Genomic DNA, 24,032 nt, shown 5'->3' with positions numbered 1-24,032 from the left:
CCAGGCATAACCGATTTACAAGCAGCATTATCATTGTTTATCTAAAGACCTTGGTTGGTTCCCCCCTCTCGGCCTTAGAAGCCTTATTGTTGGCCTCGACGTCCTTGTTTGTAGCCTTGGCTGCCTTCCAGGCGGCTTGGGGGAGCATATTTGTTAAACCCTGTTTGCCTTTCTCCTTATTTGATAGCCCCAAGTTGTTGTTCTTGTTGTTGTTCGTGTTGTTGTTGAAGTGGTTTGCCAACAGCGGTTAACGAATGGAATAGACTTAGTCACCATGTAGTCAGCGTTGAAAAAAGAAATTGTTTTAAGAGAAGATGAGATAACTTTATGGATGGGGGTGACAGGTGGTAAGAAACATGGAACTGCCTAGTTTAGGCCTCATGGTCTCGTGCAGTCACCTCCATACTTATGTTCTGATGATGTCGTTGTTGTTGTTGTCATAGAGATGTCCTAAATCTTTTTTCTTTGTGTGTGTGTGTGTGTGTGTGTGTGTGTGTGTGTGTGTGTGTGTGTGTGTGTGTGTGTGTGTGTGTGTGTGTATGTACGTGTGTGTGTGTGTGTGTGTGTGTGTGTGTGTGTGTGTGTGTGTGTGTGTGTGTGTGTGTGTGTGTGTGTGTGTGTGTGTGTGTATGTATGTGTATGTGTGTGTTTGTGTGTGTATGTATGTGTGTGTGTGTTTGCGTGCGTGTATGTACGTGTATGTGTGTGTGTGTGTGTGTGTATGTGTTTGTGTGTGTATGTATGTGTGTGTGTGTTTGCGTGCGTGTATGTACGTGTATGTGTGTGTGTGTGTGTTTGCGTGCGTGTATGTACGTGTGTGTGTGTGTGTGTGTGTGTGTGTGTGTGTGTGTGTGTGTGTGTGTGTGTGTGTGTGTGAGTGAGTGAGTGATGGTGGAGTGGTAATTAAGTAACCAGTCTTCCGAAAACAACACATCGGGCCCTCGTCACGCTCTAAAGAGAATACAAACGCTGTAGAATACAGTCCGTACCAACAACAGTGAGGATAGGTAAAACCCCAGTCACACTATCACGATTCTCGTCAATGTTGTGAATTTGAAAAACTGCAATACGACTTCGCTTTGGGTATTCTAGACTTCCCTAAAGACACTTCAACAATGTGTCTAATATTCGTCTAGGTATAACTTCTCTTAGTTCGCCATTCATTCTCTCAACATATGACGTAAAGGTAATATGACATTTGGAGGTTCGAAAAATAAAAATAAAATAATGAAATGTAGACGAAGTCGTTTCTACTCAAACGAACTCACTTGATTCGTGATAGTGTGACTGGGCCTTAGGGATAGGTAAAGTTTGGTGGGTTGTAAGGAGGTGAAGAAGGATAAAACTTGAAGGAATTGAAAGGGTTGGGATGTTTTGGAGATGGGAAAATGGACAGAGGAAAAAGAAATGGACGAAAGGATAGTGTAGACAAAGACGCTAAAAGAAAAGAAATCTTTGAAAAATATGGAGGTTAGAAGGATTGAATTCTAAAGATTTGAACAAAAGTAAGAGGCAATGACAGCTAGGAGAGCCATTCTTTTTTAAAGTTTAATAAAAAATAAAAAATAAATTGTACTGTCGGAACCACAATACAAAAAAATATATAATTTCAGATTCGAAAACACATTTCTACAAAGCAGGATAATTGATGGCTACAGATCTCCCCAAAGTTGTATAGATATGTACATACACATAATTTTGCCTGCAATATTTTACAACATCACAGTATATGACATCTTCATTTTTAATGGAATAGGTATTTTGCAGGAAGCTTCTGAAACCGCAAATTGCCAATCACTGGACCAGAAGAAGGATAGTATAGTACCACAGGAGAGTGGGACACACAAGGACAGGATAGAAGGATATTAGTCTGAGGATAGATCCTAGACAGGATGAGAAAGGATAGAACCAGGAGGCCTAGAGGCTTAGAAGGAAGATTAGGTAATTTCCGTATGTTTTTGTAATGAAGCATGGTAACTTGTAATGTCTAACAGAGAAATTTTAGAAAGCAATATCTTGCACAGTAGTTTTAGCCGTTCGTGGTAAGAACAACTGATAATGTAAGAGTGATGATAAGAAATTCATAAAAAAATGTATGTATATGTATACATATATATATATATATATATATATATTTATCAACTGTGCTAATAGATTTAATTGTTTTGAGTTGTAGTTTCTTAATTTCAAGAAAGAACTTCTTATCATCCTCATTCAACTTTCTTAAACTCAAGAAACTAAAACTCAAAATAGTTCAATATATTAGCACAGTTGATTAAATATATATATATATATATATATATATATATATATATATATATATATATATATATATATATATATATATATATACTGTCAGCATTCTGACAGTTCAACTTTTTCTTAATGTTTTCTATTTGTCTTATCTATTTGTCTTATATATATATGTATATATATATATATATGTATATATATATATATATATATATATATATATATATATATGTACTTTTTATTACTCAAGTCGCCCACATATGAAGGCTAGGTGTGACGTCACGGGTCACGTGATCACAAGCCAATTCCAACAAGCAATTTGAGTTCCGTAACGACTCCCGGAACAAAAAGTGAAATTCACTCACACTGGACAATTGGAAAATTCCGGACTTTTGGAAACAAAGTTCCAGACTTTTGGCCACAAAGTTCCAGACCTTATGCATAATCAGCTTCTTTTTTCCGGGTTCTGATTGGGTGATTGAGTAACAAGGCCCCAATCTCCGGGATGATTGGGTGTTATGATTGGGTGGTCACAAACACCTACGAATCAAGTGATTGGTAGGTGATTGGTCTAATCATGGATGATCGGGTGAGAAGGCGCCAATCTCGTGGGTAATTGGGATAACAAGGCCCAATCTCATGAATGATTGAGTGATAAGGCCCAAATCTCATGGGTGAATGGGTGACAAGAACCTATCTTTTTGGTAATTATGTGACAAGGTCCAATCTCATGTGTAACAAGGCCTAATCTCATGTGTAACAAGGCCCAATCTCATGGGTGATTGGATGACAAAGTCCAATCTACAGAGACATTGGGTGGTATGGCCCCAATCTCCAGTGTGATTGGGTGTTCACAAATGTATACGAATCAAATGATTGGTAGGTGATTGGTCGGGTCACGAGTGATTGGGTCATTATTTACCAGCGATTTTATCCTTGGGACAAAGCAACAGGAGCGGTCGTAAAGGTGACACATGTTTAGGCTACCCCCTGATAAGAGGGAATTTTTCAGGACAGCGGGATGCTGAATCCAGCTGAATTTCAGGAATTCTCGTGATTAGTTTTAGGAGACTTCGATTGAATTTCAGGCGATCTCGGCTGGATTTCAGGATATATTAGGCCGAATTTCAGGAAAAACGGCCAAAGTTCAGAATATACCGTCTGTATTTCAGGACATTCCAGCTGAATTTCATGAAATTTTGGCTGAGTTTCAGGAGGGGGGAGAAGGGGGGAGGGGTAGGGTGGGTGATGGGGAGAGAGAGAGAGAGAGAGAGAGATGGTGGGAGATGGGAGGAGGGGAGGGTGGGCAATTGGGGAGGTGGAGGAAGAGGGTGGGTGATAGCGGGAGGGGGAGGGTGGGTGATAGGGGGAGGGGGAGGGTGGGTGATGGGGGATAACAGTATGGGGGAGGAAAACAAGACTCTCGAGATTATGGGGGAAGACATTGATTCGTACCCCCAAAATACAATGGGGCATGCTGATGGTCACGTTATGTACCCATAATCACCATCGCATTTAGATAATGGGGTGGGGGGGGGGGGCTGTGCTTACAATGTTAAATGTAAGTTGTTAATATGGATGGTGGGTGGGTAGTTAAATTGTGGAAATATATATATATACACCTTAAATATACATACACACACATGCATGCGCGTATATATATATATATATATATATATATATATATGTGTGTGTGTGTGTGTGTGTGTGTGTGTATTCACCTCGGATCTGCTGCAGTCTCTGTCGAGACAGCCAGACACCACCCGCTCAGAGCTCATTATTTGCCGATCTCTGGGTAGGTCTGAGACCACTCACACACCACACACCGGGACAGCAAGGTCACAACTCCTTGACTAACGTCCCGTACCTACTCACTGCTAGGTGAACAGGGGTTACACGTGAAAGGAGAAAAACCCAACTTATCTCCGCCCGGCCGGGGAATCGTGTGTGTGTGTGTTTGTGTGTGTGTGTATCTATACATATTGCGAAGCTGTTTCTTTTGGAGATGCGAGGGTCCTGGCACGTGGCTCCCTGAATACAATGTGCTTCTCCTTCCTTTTGTCTTCCTTTTAACACTTGCGTCGATGTTCGCCTGCTGTACAGAGTTATTGAACAAAGTCTCTCGCTCGCCCGTACAATGGACGGTGTGGTTCCGGTGTTTTTTTTTTTTTTTTTTTTTTTTTTTTTTTTTTTTTTTTTTTTTTTTTTTTGTGGGGGTGGGGGGGGGGTTCTCGCCCCTAAAAAGGAGTAGTAATCTTATTATTATTATCATTATTATTATTATTATAATTATTATTATTATTATTATTATCATTATTATTACTATTATTGTTATTATTATTACTATTATTATCATTATTATATTTTTATTATTGTTATTATTATTATTATTATTATTATTATTATTATTATTATTATTATTGTTATTATTATTATCGTTATTATTATTATCCTCGTTATTATTATTATTATAATTATTATTATTATAGATAATCAGCTTTATTCATTTATTTGTTTATATATATATATATATATAAATATATATATATATATATATATATTATTTGCTTATTCTTTGCCTCATATGTTTTATTCATTCATATATTTTGTGTATATATTTAATTATTCACCTCTTATTTCATTCGTTTATCAATTTATTTACTTAAGTGTCGTTTTCACGCCGCTGCTTTGGACAAGCGTCTTAATTCGCTAACGAATTCGCTAGTAAAAGCGTCTTTTATTCGCTAGCGACTAAAGTGATGAATTCGCTGCGTTACAGTTAAACACGTTCAACTTTACCACTCGCGTCTAGCGAATCGGTAGCGAATAGATTATAGTCCAGACGACGTATGTGCTTTGCTACTTGGTCCTTTGTCCATATTTCATTTTAGGATAACACCAAAACAAACCCGACAGAAAGGAAATTAAATATTCACCTTTTTTTAAGATTGTGTTTACATACGTGACGTCACAGACGTGCTAAGGTTATCGGCAAACAGACGACATTAAAGGATTTTGCGTTTCTTCTTAACAGATTCACGCGTTGAAGTATCGAGTGCACAAAAGGACAAGATCGGTTCGCAGCACATCCTCCTACGATACCATGATGCCTGGAACATTAGCGATTTCATCATTGAATAAACAACATACCGCTCGCGTCTTTATCAGCTTGAAATTCACTCCGGGATAGCGACAAAAACAGTGTCGTATAAACCGGCCTTTATCTTCACTTTGTTTATTCTTGTTCTTTATTTATCCATATATTTATTTGTATATTCATTTGTGTCTATATTATTTATTTGTTTATACGTTTATTTATTTATGTGTTTTTGTTTTATTTTGTGTAAATACGCCTTTAGCCCACACCGTCCCACTACACCTATCCGAGTCGATAGAATCCTCAATAGCTTGGACGGGCCGTGACGCGTGTTGGAGTGCACTCGCTCAACGCTGACAAGGCAACAGATTTCCGGCTCTCTTATTAACATACTCATCAATTTTATTTAATTGTGTGTGCGTACGTGCGTGCCTCCCCTGAACGTAATATATAGGCATCAGATGAATAGATAATAACTCGGAAATTAATAATTTACAATGACATTACACTGTTTTTTCATCTTTAGAATGAAACAGAATCATTGAGCACCTATAGCCACAGTACCGTAATCTACCATAAAGATTTTTTTTATTTATACATTTCAAAGAGGAGTAGAAATGACAATGAAGTATAGAAATAAAATGCCAACCAATTGTACGTTAGGTATGTTTGATTCAAAAAGAAATATGCGCGCGCAGCTGTACCCCGTCCCTCAGGCGACATGACGTCATAACGTCAGGCTTTCATTGTCTTCAGGATTGATTGACCAGGCCTCGCTTCTGCCATTTCCCCAACGTACCGCAAACTTTCCAAATTTAATATTATTACAAAAACACATCTTTACAAAACTTTGCGATTTTTCTTTCTATGCGGGTTCGGGGAATTTCCTATCGATTGTTATTGGAGTTCTTTCTTGATCAAAAGAATGCTCTTTAATTGTCTATTGTACGACGCATCTATTGTGGACTCAGGTCTTGTGGGAATAGAAATTTTTTGAAAAGATTCTATCACTTTCACATTTTGGTTGCTATATGTCCAACAGCGTCTTGTTATTTCCATAATTTATAAATCATATTATCAAATATTTCTCCACCACCCATAATAATTAAATATCATAAATCAAGTTTTCTCTGTTGAGGCACGAAATCAGTGTTCTTTGACGATATCAAATAAGAGACGACAAATGAAGTGCGTTCTCGTGGGCGCTCATTATCTGGAAAAATAAAGAAGAATTTAATTATTATCTGCAAGAAAAGAATATACGTCTCTGAAGGGTAAATTGAGAAGCCATGATAAGATGTCATCATTAATTTCTGCAGCAAAAATTAAGCAATAATTAATTATATATATATACCCGCGCACCCTCACACACGCACACACATACACACCTCACACGCACACAAGAAGGATCTAGAGAATTAGAAAATGGAGGGCGGGAAGGAAGAGGGGGACGGGGAGAGGTACGGGGGGAATGTTAATTAATCAGTGTTGTTCTGAGGACTCGTAGAGAAGAAAGGGATCATGGAAGAGTGGAACAAAAGGGAAATAAAACAGGATAAAGAGATGAGAATCAAGATATAACAGATAGGGGTAGATAAAAGTACAATACGTACACATACACATGCACACACACGCACACATACACACACACATACATATATACATATGTATACACGCACCCACATATGCACACATGTACGCACACACGCACAAACGCACACACACACATACACATACACGCACACACACATATGTACACACACACGCATACATACACACGCGCACACATACATACATACATGTACACACGCGCACACACCCACATGTACACACGCACGCACACACACATATACACACACACGTACACACACACATGCATGTACACACGCACACACATACATATACATATTTTTCCAGGAAAAAATACTACAAGTAGTTGTATCAGATTTTAGTCTAAATAACGTCAGATAAATAAAATGAGAAAAAGAGGAAGATCGGTAAAAAGAGGAGGAGGAAGAAGAGGAGGAAGAGGAGAAAGAAAAGGAGGAAGAAGAGGAGGAGGAAGAGGAGAAAGAATAGGAGGAGGAGGAGGAGAAAGAAGAGTAGATGATGGAGGAAGAGGAGAAGGAGAAACAGGAAGAGGAAAGATAGAAAGAAAAGGAGGAAGAGGAAGAGGAAAGATAGAAAGAAAAGGAGGAAGAAGAGGAAGAGGAATAAAAGGAAAAAGAGGAGGAGAAAGAAGAGGAGTAGGAGAGGGAGGAAGAGGAGAAAGAAAAGGAGGAAGTAGAGGAGGAGGAGGATGAAGAAGAAGAGAAAGAAAAGGAGGAAGAATAGGAGGAAGAGGAAGAGGAGAAAGAAAAGGAAGAAGAAGAGGAGGAGGAGGAAGAAGAGAAAGAAAAGGAAGAAGAAGAGGAGGAGGAGGAAGAAGAGAAAGAAAAGGAGGAGGAAGAGGAGAAAGAAAAGGAGGAGGAAGAGGAGGAGGAGGAGGAGAAAGAGGAAGAGATCCCCTGTAAAGGCGAGGAGACGAGGAGGAAGTTAGGGGCTGTACAACATCTGAACAAAGTTATTTTACGAAAATCAAATTAACCTTTTAGCTGCACAAAGGGCAAAAGGGGGAGAAATCCCCCCCTCCCTCCTTCGCCCCCCTTGGGCTAAATAAAATCACCTGCCGGCAACCAGAATGTTTTAGTTTAAAGTTAAATGTTGTTAAGTGAGAGAGAGAAAGGGAGAGGTCTGTCATTTCAAACTTCTCTCCTCTCCTCTCCCTCCCTCCTTCCTCCCCCCTCTTCCTTCCTTCCTTCCTTCCTTCCTCCTCTCCCTCTTCTCCCTCCTCTCCCTCATTTCTCTTCTCTCCCTTTCTCCTTCCCTCTCTCCCTTCTTCCCTCTCTCCCCCATCCCCCTCCCCCTCCCTCACTTTTCTCTCCCTCCTTCCCTCCCTCTCTCCCTACTCTCCCTACTAGCCTTCCATCCATCCCTTCTCTCCCTCCTTCCCTCTCTCCCTCCTCTCCCTCTCTTCTTCCCTCCTTCCCCCTCTCCTTTTCTCCCTCATTCTCTCCCTCCCTCCCCTCTCTCCCTCCCTACCTTCCTTTTTCCATCCATCCTCCTCTACTCTTTTTCCCCTCCTTCGCCTCCTCCTCCCCTCCTCCTCCTCCTCCTCCTCCTCTTCTTCCTCCTCCTCCTCCTCTTCTTCTTCCTCCTCCTCTACAGCTTCCTTTTCCGCCTTCTCTTTCTCCTTGTATCTCTATTGCATATTCCTCCTCCTCCTCATTTTGCATCTCCTCGTTCTCCTTTTCCTCTTTCTTTTTTCCTCCTCATCTTCATCCTCACCCTTCTCATCTTCCTCTTTCTCTTTCTCCTCACGTCTTCCTCTTCCTTCTCCCCTCTTCCTCCTCCCTTCCTCCTCCGTCTCCTCATTCTCCTTTTCCTCTTTTTCCTCTTCCTCCTCATCTTCATCTTCACCCTTCTCATATTCCTCTTTCTCCTTCTCCTCACCTCTTCCTCTTCCTTCTCCCATCTTCCTCCTCCCCTCCTCCTCCTCCTCCTCCGTCTCCTCCTCTTCCTTCTCTTCTTCCTCCTCCTCCTCCGTCTCCTCCTCTTCCTTCTCTTCTTCCTCCTCCTCCTCCTGTTGGTGAGAGTTCCCCATCCCTTACTCTTCGTGACGATCCTCTCATCCCTATTCTCTGCAATGGCCAGTTCTTGTTCCTTATGATTGAACAGACAACCTCTAGTGTTATGGACTAACCATCCAATACTGAGGAGATAGCCTGTACCTTTTTTCTTCTCACCATAAAGGAGTATTTCGGTTCCTTGGTCTCCCTGGAAGGAAGTCTGGCGGGCTATAGAGTTAACAGACCAACAACTGGTGACAGGTGCTGTTAGCCAGGGCTCGAAAGGGTCGCTTTAGCTGTGTTGCGGATATTGGAAAGGAAGAACGAGTGTTGGTTCCTTTTCTCGCGTGTCTGTTTTGCCATGAGTGACTTCGCCGGACCCGTCTATGGGACAGAACTGTGAGGACAAAAACTGCTAAGCGTCGGGTTGAGAAGGTCTCACTCGTAACCGAGACTCATAGTGAAATAACTGATCTTTAGGGCTTTTTTAAGACCCCGTGGGTCAAATTCCCAGTGTTAGAGGCTTCTATTACAGCAGTATCTACCTTCCATTCACTTTTTTTCAATTTTAAACTCGATATATGGTGACAACATAAGTAATTTTCGACTGGTCTTCTCCGAATCTAAGGTACATTCATTGAGCTAATAATTCTTTTATTCGTTAAATTAATGTCGAAATGCCTTCAAACTTACTAACCTGAGAGGACTGCAGATGCAAGGTGGCATCACAGTATTTCAGAAACTCGACTATTTGCCGCCTGTGTGTCTATAAAGATAGACAAGTCGAAATTTTCGAGCAGATCAATGATCTGAAGAAAAAGTGCAAACTCCCTTCAGGAGCAGTGTGACTCATTGAAGGACCTCAAGACGAAATATGAGGCTCTTCTGGAGTTCGTGACCGCGAACGTGGGAACAATCCCACAATTGCTGGTACCGACACCCTCGTCTGAGAGCATGGTCCCCCAAAATTACTCTCCTGCTTCACAGGATATTCTCCAACCTGCTTTGCAGTAAGCCTCCCCACCCGCTTCACGGGATGAGGAATGGCAACAGGTCAGGAAGGGTGCCAAACCCCGCCGAAAGACGCCTAAATTGTCAGGACCCATCACTTACAATAGTTTTGAAGTTTTGGGTTTAGCAATGGAAGACGAGTTCGAAACTCGTTTAGTCGAGGACTCCATGGTCAGACACCAATCCGAAGAGTTATGTGGTCGTTCTTCAAGTGGCCGCAGAAAGTGTTATATGTATAGAGGTGCCGGACTCGATGACATTGCCGAGTTTTGTGACGATGTCACCAAAGACTCGGACTCGAACATGGTATTTATGATTAATTCACGTCGATACTATTGGTGTCGAGTCAACGCGATCGGAGGAACTTATTGAAAAGTACCGGAGAACGATAAAAAAAAATACAAGGAAAAGATTTCTGAGAAAAGCCTTGCAATTTCAGGGATCCTTCCCAGGTCCAAGAGAAGCTATAGATCCTTCGATAGATTTCTCAGCATCGATAGATTTTACATCGCATTTAGTGCGAATAACAATAAAATTCCTAAGTGAACAGGAAAACGTTCATTTCGTCAATTTTGGGGATAATTTCTATTTTGACAAAACTCTGAAGAAGACTGTCTTCATTTAAATATGGCGGGGGTAGCAAGGTTCGGTAGGTTGCTCAGCAACAGCTTGTCTGACATCAGGAGAAAAAACTCCTGAGCGGCACCCCATCGGCTCCTTTGTAAAAGAGCAAAAAATAAAAGTGACCTTCAGTCCAGATATCAAATTATGGTACGTTAACGCTCTCAGCTTACGAAACAAATTCGAAGATATTGAAATTCTTGCAGCGACAAGTAACTATCACGTGATAGGAATAATAGAATCATGGATACATCAAATCAAGATTTCATCGCGGAATATTGTTTATCGGGCTATTCAATTTTCAGTTGCGAAAGAGAAAATAGAATGGGTGGTGGAGTAATCTTGTATGTCCACAATTCCCTCTAACCATCACTGTTAAAAACAGAGGCAGCAAATTCTAATACATTGTTTGTTGAAATTAAAAATAGTTGCAGTAAATCTAAAGTAATGATCGGACTTGTTTATAGACCATCGGGTCAGCAGCTGGAAAGTTATGAAAAATTATTCAATTTAATCTTAGAAACTAACCAACGCTGCGAGACAGTAATTATGGGAGACTTCAACTTGCCAGTTAAGAGATGAGGTGATCATTTGAATTCGCATACAGGACGAGACTTGTACAGTAACTTACTAGAAAATTACTTCCACCAATGCGTAATCAAACCAACTCGAGAAAATAATATCCATGACCTGGCAATTTCTACAACAGAGAATCTTGTAAATGAAGTGAATGTTGGCCCAATATTCAGTACTAGCGATCATCGTATTATCACATTCAAAATGAGAATTGAAGCTAGTAAATCTGAAATCAGCAAAAAAAAAGTACCCTACTTCCGTAAAGCCAATTTATTAGACTCCAATTATTACTAGAAAACTCAGACTGGTGCAAAACTTCGAACGAGATTGATATTGATAAAGCGTGGGAAAACTTCACCACGGAGCTAAACAGTGCAATAAATATCTGTGTTCGTTATCATAAGAGACGTCCGGTAACAAATAAACCAAAGTGGTGGAATAGGGAAACTAGTAACAACCTTTCTCGTAAAAAGAATGCGTACAAAAAGTATTTGTTAACAAAAAGCCAAAATGATCAACTAATACTAGACAGAATTCGCCGCGAAACCAAAATACTGATAAAATGTAGTAATAAAAATCTTGAAGAGTATATTGCTGAAGCAAGCAAATTGAACCCCAAAGAATTCTATAGTTATGCAAATAAGAAAAACGCTTACTTGCGGCATTGGACCACTAAATTACGATGAAGGTAAACATACGAATGATGAAAATGAGATGGCCTCAATCCTTAATCAATTTTCTGCATCCAGATTGTTCATCGTATCAGCCATCAGAATATAAAATGTCTCGAAAAGTTTTAAATCAACTCATAATTACCGAAAGTGATGTCGTACACGTAACTGATAAGTTCAAAATTTATAAAGCCCCAGGACCAGACAAAATTTCACTTAGAATTTTACGATAGGTCGAGTATCAAATCAGTAAACCTTTGTGCATTCTTTTCAACAAATCTTTAACACACGGCAAAGTCCCATAAGATTGGAAATATGCTAACGTAACACCAGTATTCAAGAAAGGGGACAAATCACAACCAAGCAACTACAGACCGATTAGCCTGACTTCGAATGTGTGTAAATTGTTAGAGACCATCATTCGCGACAGTGTGGTAAATTTTTTAGAAGAAAATAAAATTATGAAAGATTCGCAACATGGCTTCCGTAGTAAACGTTCATGTTTAACTTATCTCATTCACTTCTTTCATGACTTTTCAACAAATTCGATGAATGTAGATCTGTTGATATAATCTATCTAGATTTTCAGAAGGCACTTGATAAAGGTCCTCATAAACGATTGCTCTACAATTAAAAACGCACAGTATTTCTGGTAATATCCACAGTTGTATTAAAGATTGGCTCTCTGAGCGAAAACAGAGAATTGTTATTAACGGGGCTTCATCTAGGTGGTTCGATGTAAAAAGTGGCGCACCACAGGGATCAGTTTTGGGGCCCGTTTTGTTCTTAATATATGTGAATAATTTATACGATGGCCTCCTATGTAAAGTATCAAAATTTGCTGATGACACAAAACTTACCGGTAAAGTAGCAATCACCAAAGAGAAAGAAGCTCTGCAATCCGAACTAGACAGACGATCAAGTTGAAGAGCAAGTGGCAAATGAAATTTAACGTTAACAAATGTAAAGTCCTGCACATTGGAAGCAATAATAATCACGTTCAATACCAAATGAATGGCGAAATACTGGATGCAGTAAATAAGGAAAAAGATCTTGGAGTTTTAATATCGAATGATTTGAAGCCAAGTCAACATTGCTCAGAAGTTGTTAAAACAGCAAATAAATTGGTTGGCTTTATCGGACGAGTCTTCGAAAATAAATCAGAAAAGTTATTGCTAAAACTTTATCATTATTTGGTCCGTCCCCATCTTGAATACTGTGTACAATTTTGGTCCCCATACTACCAGAAAGATATTAACAAACTAGAAAGAGTCCAACGAAGAGTAACTAAAATTACACCAAGGCTAAGAAATATGCCGTATGAAGAGAGACTTAAAAGTCTAAATTTATTCTCACTTTCAAAACGGACAATGCGAGGATATTTAATCGAATTTTCTAAAATGTTCAAAGGCTTAAACAACATCAATGTCGAAGATTACTTTTCATGAGACCAATCAAATACAAGAAGGCGTCACGATTTTGAAGTAATTAATAAAATATTTTCTTCGAATGAAAATAAGCACTTTTTCTTTAACCGGGTTGTTAATGTGTGGAATTCGTTACCTTCCATTGTCGTTGAAAGTAACACAGTGACAACAATTAATATTTGTATAAATAAATATTTGGACTCTAATCCGCAAATAAAATATTATCCTTTGCAATAAAAAAAATGACAGCCCGGCATCTAATTCGAAAGGATAGTGGTAGTGTTTAGTTCTTCTCTACTATAAAAAAAATTGCTGTCCTGTTTCTTCACTGTAGATTAGTATATTTAACACAGCCTTAAGTAAGGGCCAGTAGACCCTGCTGCTATTTGTTCTTCCTTTGTTCCTCCTTCTCTTCTTTTTTCTCCCACTCCTCCTTCTCCTCCTCCTCCTCCTCCCTCCTATCTTCCTCCTCCTTTCTCCTTCATCTTCTTATCTCCTCTCCATCTCTCACTCTCCTCCTTTCCATCTCTCCTTCCTCTTCCTTTCCACTCCCATCCTTCCTCCTCCTCCTACTCATCCTCCGTCTCCTTTCCATCCTCCTCGTTCTTTCTTCTGTCCTCTCCTCCCATCCTCCTACTCGTCCTCTCTCTTCTTCCTTCTCCCCCTCCTCTTCCTCCTCCTCTCCTCCTCCCCGTCTCCTCCTCCTCTCTTCTCTCTTCTCTTCTTTCTTCTCCTCCTCCTCTCCTCCTCCGTCCTCCGCCTCCTCCTTCTCCTTTCCTTTTTCTCCTCCTTTCCTCTCTTTTTCCTCCTTCTCCTCATTCTCTCTCCTCCTTTTTTTCGTCTCCCTCTCCTCCTTTCTTTTCTTTTCTTTTCCTTCTTTTCCTCCTTTCCATTCCCTCCTCCTCTCTCCCTCTCCTCCTCCTCCTCCTTCCCTCCTCCTTCCTCTTCCCCCCTCCTCCTCCTCTCCTCCTCCTCTCCTCTCCCCCTCCTCCTCTCTTCTCCTCCTCCTCTCCTCTCTTCCTCCTCCTCCTCCTCCTTTCTTCTCTTCCCTGTCCTCCTCTCTCCTCTCTCCCCTCTTTTCTCCGTCTCCTCCTCCTCCTTCTCTTCTTCCTTCTCCTCTCCTCCTCCTCCTCCTCCTCCTTCTTCTCTTCTTTCTTCTCCCCTCCTCCTCCTCCTCCTCTTCCTCCTCCTCCTTCTTCTTTTTTTCATTCTCCCTCTCCTCACCTCTTCTTTCTCCTCTTTCTCCATCTCCTTACCTCCTCCTCTTCCTCGTCTTCCTCCTCCTCCTCTCTTCTGTTTATACTTTAGTGTTCTTCCCTTCCCCTCCCTTATATGTCTTCAGTCCGCATCCATCCCCTTTCCCCCCCTCCTGCATCCATTCCCTCCTCCATCCTTCATCTCCCCCTTCCCCACACCACACTTCCCTTCGTTAGGTCCATATCCCCTCTCATCCCTATCCTTCTCCCTCCTCTCACCACCCTCTCACCTACTCCCTCTCTCCCTCCCTCTCACCCTCCCTCTCACCCTCCCTTTCACCCTCTCCTCTTCCCTTCCTCCTCCCTCACATCCTCCCCAACCTTTCTACCTCCTTCTCACTCTCACCCTCCCTCACACCCTCCCTCACACCCCCCTCGATCCATCATCACCGCTCCCCCCGTCTCCTCCTCCTCCTCCTCCGTCTCCTCCTCCTTCGTCTCCTTCTCCTCCTTCTCTTCTTCCTTCTCTCCTCCTCCCCCTCCTCCTCCTCCTCCTCCTCCACCCGCTCGATAGGGCATCACATCCTCTCATTCGCCGTCGCCCTCTCTGGCCACAGGCGATTCCATTCAGCTGCTGAGGACCTCCCCCCCCCGCCCTCGACCAAGATCCGATCCCCCGTCTTGCGTTAGCCAGAATCAAGTATGTGAGGTGTACCACCATGGAAAGTCCGTAGGAGGGGGAAGAGAGGGGGGAAAGGGGGGGGAGAGTCTAGAAATGAATTTGTAAGGAGTAGAAAGGGGGAAGGAGAGGGGAAGAGGGTGAGGGGGAGGGGAAGAGGGGAGAGGGGGAGACGGGGAAAACCGTGAGAGGCTTGTAATGAATGTGTGAGGAGTTTGAAAGGGGGAGGGGGAAAGGAAACGGAGGGGAGAGAAGAGGGGAAGTGAGGGGGAGAGGGGGAGAGGGGGAGAGGGGGGAAACATTCATTACCTGGACTGATCTCCATATGGATGCGTTGCCCGGTCCTCTCCTGACCTGACCCTCTAGGGGGGAAGGGGGGGGAAGCTCCCCTGGGTGAATAAAATCGTCTGGCGACAGAAGCTTAGGTCGTCAAGAACTGTGAATGGGACGCTTTTGATTTTGTGCTCTCTCTCTCTCTCTCTCTCTCTCTCTCTCTCTCTCTCTCTCTCTCTCTCTCTCTCTCTCTCTCTCTCTCTGTCTGTCTCTCTCTCTCTTCTCTTTCTCTCTCTCTTTTCTCTTTCTCTCTCTCTCTTATCTTTCTATCTCCTTTCTCTCTTTCTCTCTCTCTTTCTCTTATCTTTCTATCTCCTCTCTCTCTCTCTCTCTCTCTCTCTCTCTCTCTCTCTCTCTCTCTCTCTCTCTCTCTCTCTCTCTCTCTCTCTCTCTTGATTACACTGGGGGTAGAACTTGTTGAAGGCAGGAACAATGGACAAGGAAGAAGAGGAAGGAGAAGACACAGTATGTAAGAGGAGGATGGGAAAGAGGAGGAAATGGAGGAAGAAGGAAGAGGCAGAGAAGGGAGGAGGAGGAGGAGGAGGAGCAGGAGTCGCAAGGAGCGTGTGTGGGCGTGTGGGCGTCTTCTCTGGAGGAAATGGGCGGATTAGGCATCGGTTACACTTGTATCCAAGCGTTCCAGTATATCCTTGGACATGTTCCCAACATTGGACAAACATTATATGACCAAAGTGACACATAATGTATATTTTATAAAAAAAAAAAATAATAATAATAATAATAACAATGGGACACTTTTGGTGTTTTCAATGTCAGGATTTCGGCCACCGTGTCAGAAATTGTACAAAAGTGAAAAAAAAATGTACTAAATGTACTAACCCATAAGTACACAATTTCTCTGGGTGCAAGACGAATGAAATAATGTGTACAAATAAGAATTACGAGGTTGACAAACACGAGACAAATGGAATAAAATGTCTGGCATGGAAATTGTAAACAAAAAATGAAAAAGGATACGTCAAAAATAAATAGAAAAAACGATCAAATAAATCTGTAAGAAAAAAAATCTGCAAGAAAATCAGAAAGGCGTAATGGGCAGATTACAAATCTACATGAGACACATTTTCCATCAATTTCAAACGATGTATTGCACTCGTAAAAGAAGCGTTTGTAAGGGTCCCTGGCCGGCAGAGAGAGAGAGAGAGAAAGAAAGAGAGAGAGAGAGGGGGGGGAGAGGGGAGCTTAAGAAATGTATTACCCAAGGAATTTGAAGAATTTATAACAACTAAGCATTTACTTAGCTATTTTCTTTTCTTGTCATGTTTGGTATGGGGAAGAAACACACACACACACACACACACACACACACACACACACACACACACACACACGGCTCGACGGCGCAGTGGTAGCGTTCGCAACCGCTGCTACAGCGGTCTGAGTTCGAATTCCGCCCAGGGCTAAAATAATTTCAATATCGCTGCGCTGCGAGTCGTTACTCCAGTTCTTGTGGGCGGGGAGTTGTGTGTGTGTGTGCGTGTAAGGTCACAGCATTACCCATAGATCGGTCATGCATGAGCTCTGAGCTCTCTTCCGGGAGGGTAGTAGCTGTCGATCACGAGTCCAACACGTGATCCAAGACCATGGTGAATCACACACACACACACACACACACACACACACACACACACACACACACACAGTGACAAAAAATCATCACAGATATTCATTACACATCATCTATCTCTCATCATCACCGCCTCTCATCATTAAAACTCTTCATCACTGCTCCATAATAACCATTCACTCGCATCATTTGAATATGATTTGGTCATATTCAAAGACATCAGTAAAAAAAAATCCGTTCGTATTCAAACGACATGACGTCACAGTTCCTAACGGTTACGAAAATACAAGAAAATAATAATTATCTATGATTATTAAAGTAATTTGAAATCAACAATATACTAAGGAATATTAATTCGTTATATTATTCCAGTTTCCGATAAGTTTTCATTAATCGTCTTAATTTTGTTCACAATGTTGCTCTTGATAAAATCTATGACATCATAACATCGGCCATATTGGATCACCCATCGCCCACATAAAAGCGCAGCTTCGCTATATTAATTGTTTGCGTTTCAATACTGATTATGTATGAATTACAACCTCAATATGCACCCTCATATATTTTATTCAGTCTGAAAAAGACATTTGAACGCTATCAATAAGTTTATCTCTCTCTCTCTCTCTCTCTCTCTCTCTCTCTCTCTCTCTCTCTCTCTCTCTCTCTCTCTCTCTCTCTCTCTCTCTCTCTCTCTCTCTATGCCTCTCTCTCTCTCTCTCTCTCTCTCTCTCTCTCTCTCTCTCTCTCTCTCTCTCTCTCTCTCTCTCTCTCTCTCTCTCTCTCTCTCTCTCTCTCTCTCTCTCTCTCTCTCTCTCTCTCTCTCTCTCTCTCTCTCTCTCTCTCTCTCTCTCTCTCTCTCTCTCTCTCTCTCTCTCTCTCTCTCTCTCTCTCTCTCTCTCTCTCTCTCTCTCTCTCTCTCTCTCTCTCTCTCTCTCTCTCTCTCTCTCTCTCTCTCTCTCTCTCCCTCTCTCTCTCTCTGCCCAGAGTTGGCCTCCTATTTTACATACAAATTGTGTTGCAACACAGCTCCTCCCGCGTATACGTGCGCGTGTGTGTATGTGTTTGTGTGTATGTTTTTTCTTCACTTCTGTTTGAAGGTCAATTTTGGTGAGTAAAAGATAATACAGCTTTACACAAAAATCAAACCAAATTTTCAAACTTATGGAGGTCTCCTACCCCCATCCCCTCCTCCTCCTCCTCTTCCTCCTCCTCCTCTTCCTCCTCCTCCAAGGGGACGCATACTTGATGACCAGCGGTTGAGCCGTATGATTACTTGACTTGGTAAATTGTTCAACATCTTCCCCTCTCCCCTCTCCCCTCTCCCCTCTCTCCCCTCCCCTCTCCCCTCCACTTCCTTCCCCTTAGTTCCCCTTCTCTTCCTTTCTTCTTTCCTCTCTTCTCTCCTCTCTCCTCTCCTCCCCTTCTTCTCTCCTCTTCTCTACCCTCCTCACTCCTCTCCTCCCCTCCCCTTCTTCTCTCCTCTCCTCCCCCTCTTCTCCTCACTCCTCCCCCTCTTCTCCCCCTCCTTTCCTTCCTCTTCTCCCCTTCTTCTCTCTCTCCTCCATTCCCTTCTTTCCTTTCCCCTCTCTTCCCCTCCTTTACCCTCACTTACCTTCATCTCCCCTCCCCTTCCCCTTCCACTATTTCCTTTACATATGAGAAGACTACATTGAACAACACTCAAAACTTGTGTGTGTGTGTGTGTGTGTGTGTGTGTGTGTGTGTGTGTGTGTGTGTGTGTGCAGGCGCGCGCGCGCGTGCTTGCGTCATTATGAAACGTCATGCACATTTGCATGGACAAGCATTCTTACTCCAGAATTCAACCTCACTATTGTTATCAACAAAATGCATTGCTTCCTTCCCCCCCCCTCCCTCCCTCCCTCCCTCCCTCATTTTTTTTCCGTTGGGATCACTGCCATTATCATTCTTCCGAATGGAAATGCATTTCATTCTATCAAACCCTGGTCATAAATCATATTGTGGATACACGCGCGCGCGCGCACACACACACACACACACACACACACACACACACACACACACACACACACACACACACACACACACACACTCACACCGTGGCGCAGTTGGTAGAGTTCCCGGCTGCCACTACGGAGGTCCGGGTTCGAATCCCGCCCAGGGCTGAAATAATTTCAGTATCGCTGCGCTGCGGGTTGTTACTCCAACTCTCGTGGGCAAGGAGTTGGCGGGGGTGCCCGTGTGTGTGTGTGAGTGTGTGTGTACGTGTACCTATAGATCGGTCATATACTGTATGAGCTCTGAGCTCTCTTCTGGGAAGGAAAGAGCTGTCGATCACGAGTACAACACGTGATCCAATACCATGGTGAATCACACACACACACACACACACACACACACACACACACACACACACACACACACACACACAAAGGTGAAAATGGTAGGAATAAAGAAAGTATGGAAGAGAGGAAAACAGAATGAGAGAGAGAGAGAGAGAGAGAGAGAGAGAGAGAGAGAGAGAGAGAGAGAGAGAGAGAGAGCCTGATAGGCATTCCCTAATCAGGAAATGCGGAATCGTTCCCCGCGGGAATCGGTCATCGGCGGCCGCGATCGGCGCCCCTCCTTGCACACCCCCTCCCTCCCTCCCCCTCCGGGTGCCACGATGATCGATGAAGATTAGAAATAGATGGCACTCCAATGAGGAGGAGGAGGAGGAGGAAGAGGAGGAGGAGTCCCGTGACGGGCTGCCACTTTATATGGGGCTTCTCGTTTGGTACGCATATACACGTGTGTGTATACTGTATATATATATATATACACGCGCGTGTATGTGTGTATTTCTATCTCCAACCAAGGATCTCGTGTTTATGTATTCCCTGTATCTATCTATCTGTCTCTCTGTCTGGTTCTTTTCGTAACTCTGCACTTTATAGGCGCCTGTTGATAATCTAATAACAAACTCAGAAGTTGTTTCTTCCCCCAACAACTGTGCCCCCATGTCTCACTAAGAACCTTCGCCAGATTGGGCAAAGAGGTCCACCTGGACCCGAGAGAACAAAACAAGACCCAAGACGACCCACGTCCGGGTTTTTTTCCGGGGGGAGTGGGGAGTTCTTGCCACGTGGACCTCTTCCTTTTGCGTCTTCGTGTCTGGTGAAGAACTTCGGCGGCAATCTCACGACTTTTTTTTTTTTTTTACTCAGGTCCTCCCCCTTCCAAACCTCTGCGCCGTGGACAGGATTTGACCAGTCGCCCGAAATCCCCACGCGGCCACTGGAAACGCGCTACCACCGATCCACGGCGAGAGTGGGAAGGTATACAAGGTGACGCACAGGTGGTGAAGGAATTCCAAACACCCTTGACTGATCAAAGTACCTGGGAGGCTTTATCCTCTCAACTACTTCCTTTCTAAGTCCTCACTCCTCCTTCCCTCTCTCTTTCTCTCTCTCTATCTATCTATCTATCTCTATTTATCTCTCTGTCTCTGTCTTAAGGATAGAAACGCTTATTTTTAGCATCTATCTACTCATCTATACCTATCTATCCATCTACCTACCTATCTGCATGTCAATCTATATTTCTATCCCCTTGTATTTGTATGCTTATTTGTATCTCACTAAGGAAACAACACTACATAACACCTGTAGACTGCCAAGGGCTGCGATTACCGCCAGCAACAGGTCGGCCCCACGCCACGAGCCTGTTTCCCTAATCAGACAGAGCAGCCCTCAAACCCCAAGAGGCGCGACATTTCATCTTCACTAGAAAAGGGGGAAATAAAATTATATTTACTCTTCAGATTCAATTACTTGGCCATCTGGCCTCGTCTCCTCCTCGTTGGGGAGATCTTCTTCTTCCTCCTCTTCCTCCTCCTCCTCCTCCTCCTCTTCTTCTTCTTCTTGGAAGATAACCGTGATTTAATTTTCCTTCTGAATCTCTTGGAACGCGGCTGTTGACTCAACTGGTCCGTAAGCGACGAATTACTGAATAAGATACGACTATATATTAATCTGCTAATGTCAGCTCCGTCAGTTATGTCAGTTTTGCAAGTTTTGCTCCACCCGTCAGCTGTCAGCAGAATAAGGTACGAAGATATATTAGCCTGCTCTGTCAGCCTTCTGTTCTGTCAGTTTTGTCAGATCTGTCAGTTTTGCAAGTTTTGTTTCGGTTAACACAGAACACACACCGTCCCCTGTCACACCTGTTACAGCTGTCAGCTCAGGGCAGGACTCGTAGTAATGGATTTAAATTGGACAAATTTAGGTTTAAGTAGGAAATAGACAAGAACTGGCTTACCAACAGAGTGATTCAGGAATGGAATAGACTTAGTAACCATGTTGTGAGCGCTGAACTAATTGGTTGTATTAAGAGAAGACTAGATAACTTTATGAATGGGGCTGACAGTCAGGGACCTCACATTGGAGGTATATACCCGAAGGCGGCAATTCTAGCTGACAAAGCTGACAAAATAATGATAATGAAAAAAGGTCAAAGAGGCCCTGAATATTTTACCGCAATCGACGATCTTTGCGTTAGCGTCAACAAAATATGAAATATTTCCCCCCTTGCCCTTTCTGCAATAGGAACATTAGATACAAAATTTAAAATTTGTTAAATCATTTCGCAAGCCAATAGCTAAAATGTCTTCATGAAAAAATATTGAATTTAATTCAATATATCTACATTTAGTCTTTTGTTTGTTTCTCCATGCTCAGTTGATTTGCGGTTTTGGCGAAGGTGGGGAGTGGGGGGAAGGGGGGGGCGATAAATTAAAACTTTGCCCCGGGGCAGCTCTTAGACATGCCAGGACTCTGATGACAGGTGGTAAGGGACATGGAACTGCCTAGTGTAGGTATTATGGTCTCTTACAGTCCCCTCCATTCTTATGTACAACACGATCAGAGTTGTCTTACACTGCAGTCAGCAAATGTGGACTAAGGTGAAATGTACAGATACATATTCTTTTATTAATTTTTGTATTCCAGTGTACTGAAGTAACATTTTATAATGATAGGCTAAAAGATATGTATGTCACGGACATGTCAATGACATATGGCCGACATGTCATTGACATGTGGCCGACAAGTTATTGATATGTGGCTGACATGTCATTGACATGTGACCGACATGTCATTGACATGTGGCCGACAAGTTATTGATATGTGGCTGACATGTCATTGACATGTGACCGACATGTCACTGACATGTTACGGGTATGTCACGGATACGCCACTGACATTCCAGTGTCATTTTCATGACATGTTTGCGACACGTCCGCAACATGTTAGTATGACAGGTCGAAAAGCTAGGTTAGGTTTGGATTGAGTCGGGTGAAGTTAGGTTAAGTGAGGTTAGGTTAAATTATGTTAATTTGAATAAGGTTAGATTAAGTGAGATTAAGTTAGGTTAGATTAGGTTACATAAAGTTAAGTTGTGGTTTTCTGAAACATCATCAAGTTATTCGCTTAGCATTGTATTGCGGCTTCAATTAATCTATGCAAAATATCAAAAGTAATAAAAAAAAAAATAATTTACTAACAAAATATGGTGAAGGACACGGGTGGGAGTGAGGGGAGGAATCTTATTGGGATCAAGTAACACTATCTGATCAATACGACCTCTATAGAACAAAGGGCAAAGGTGATATCTAAATGTATCATTTGGAAAGAGAGCGAATATCGATACGTATTCTGACGAAATAAAAATGCGGAAGTGTTTTTTCCCATGAAACAAAAGACGATTCCTCGAACGCACACGCGACAGCAAGTGACGTCAAGTCGCCTGTGCAAGTTCCATTTTGCGGTTCGACAGACACGTGTTTAAAGTGATGTGTGGACGGGGTATTTGGTTGTCGAACACGTTGGTTAAACCCCAAATACCCCGTTCACACGTTCACACATCACATGTCTGTCGAACCGCGTTCGACGAACCGTTAGACCGTGTAAACCCCCTCTAAAGATCGACTTGATTTTTTTTCTCTAAAAAATTTCTTTCCATAAGAAAATCATTTATTCGCACATTTATTATTATCTCCATCCTTTTTTCTCTGGTATCGACAATACAGTGGTTGTTGTTGTTGTTACTGTTGTTTTGTTGCTGCTCCTACGTCATGAAGACAAATTGTTTGTGAATTAATATTGTTTTGAACAACGTGCTTGACTTGTGAACGACCGTTATCACCGTTCCAGATGCTCATAGCATATAAATCCCGATATATGAATAATTTGATCTTACACACACACACACACACACACACACACACACACACACACACACACACAAACTCGGTGGCGTAGTTGGTAGAGCGCTGAGATGCCATAATAGTGGCCCGCAGCTCATGGTTCGAATGCTGCCCAGGGCCGGAATTATTTCGGTACCGCTGCGCTTCGGGTCGTTACTCTGACTCTCGTGGGCGGGGAGTTGGGTGTGTGTGTGTGTGTGCAAGGTCATAGCATTACCCATAGATCGGACCTACGAGCTCTGAGCTCTCTTCCAGGAGGGAAATAGCTGTCGATCACGAGTCCAACACGTGATCCAAAGACCAAGTGAATACACACACATCACTCCCTTGATCAAGAGGACTAGTAACAACTTGTAGTATCTGAACGATTTCCAAGCCGAGAGCACGGCTGTACATCAAGCACTCTGTACATCAAGCATGGGACACTTAACGCTGACCACTGCACCAGCAGAGTAATAACGTTTTCTATTACACAAATTTTGTTTTTACAGAGAATGTAAATAGGAACGGGGTGACTATTTTTTTATTCATTAGTTTTGGATAACTGGGTTGTCACTAAGATGAGTTATGGTATGAGGAAAATTCTCAGTATAGGCAATCACAGTGGTTTATGATACATACTAGATAGTATCTTAACATCAGTTTAGGTCGTGAAAACTAGAATGCACCACTGATAACTAGGAAACATACTTCTTAGATCTTGCATTCAGTTTCAACCACTTAGTATTCATCCATTTGCTTACGTGTAA

The sequence above is a fragment of the Oratosquilla oratoria genome, chromosome 27, assembly GCF_046742065.1.
Source record: "Oratosquilla oratoria isolate Oo_2021 chromosome 27, ASM4674206v1, whole genome shotgun sequence".
In the NCBI taxonomy this organism is placed as follows: domain Eukaryota; kingdom Metazoa; phylum Arthropoda; class Malacostraca; order Stomatopoda; family Squillidae; genus Oratosquilla; species Oratosquilla oratoria.
Note: the sequence above shows the minus strand (reverse complement) of the source record.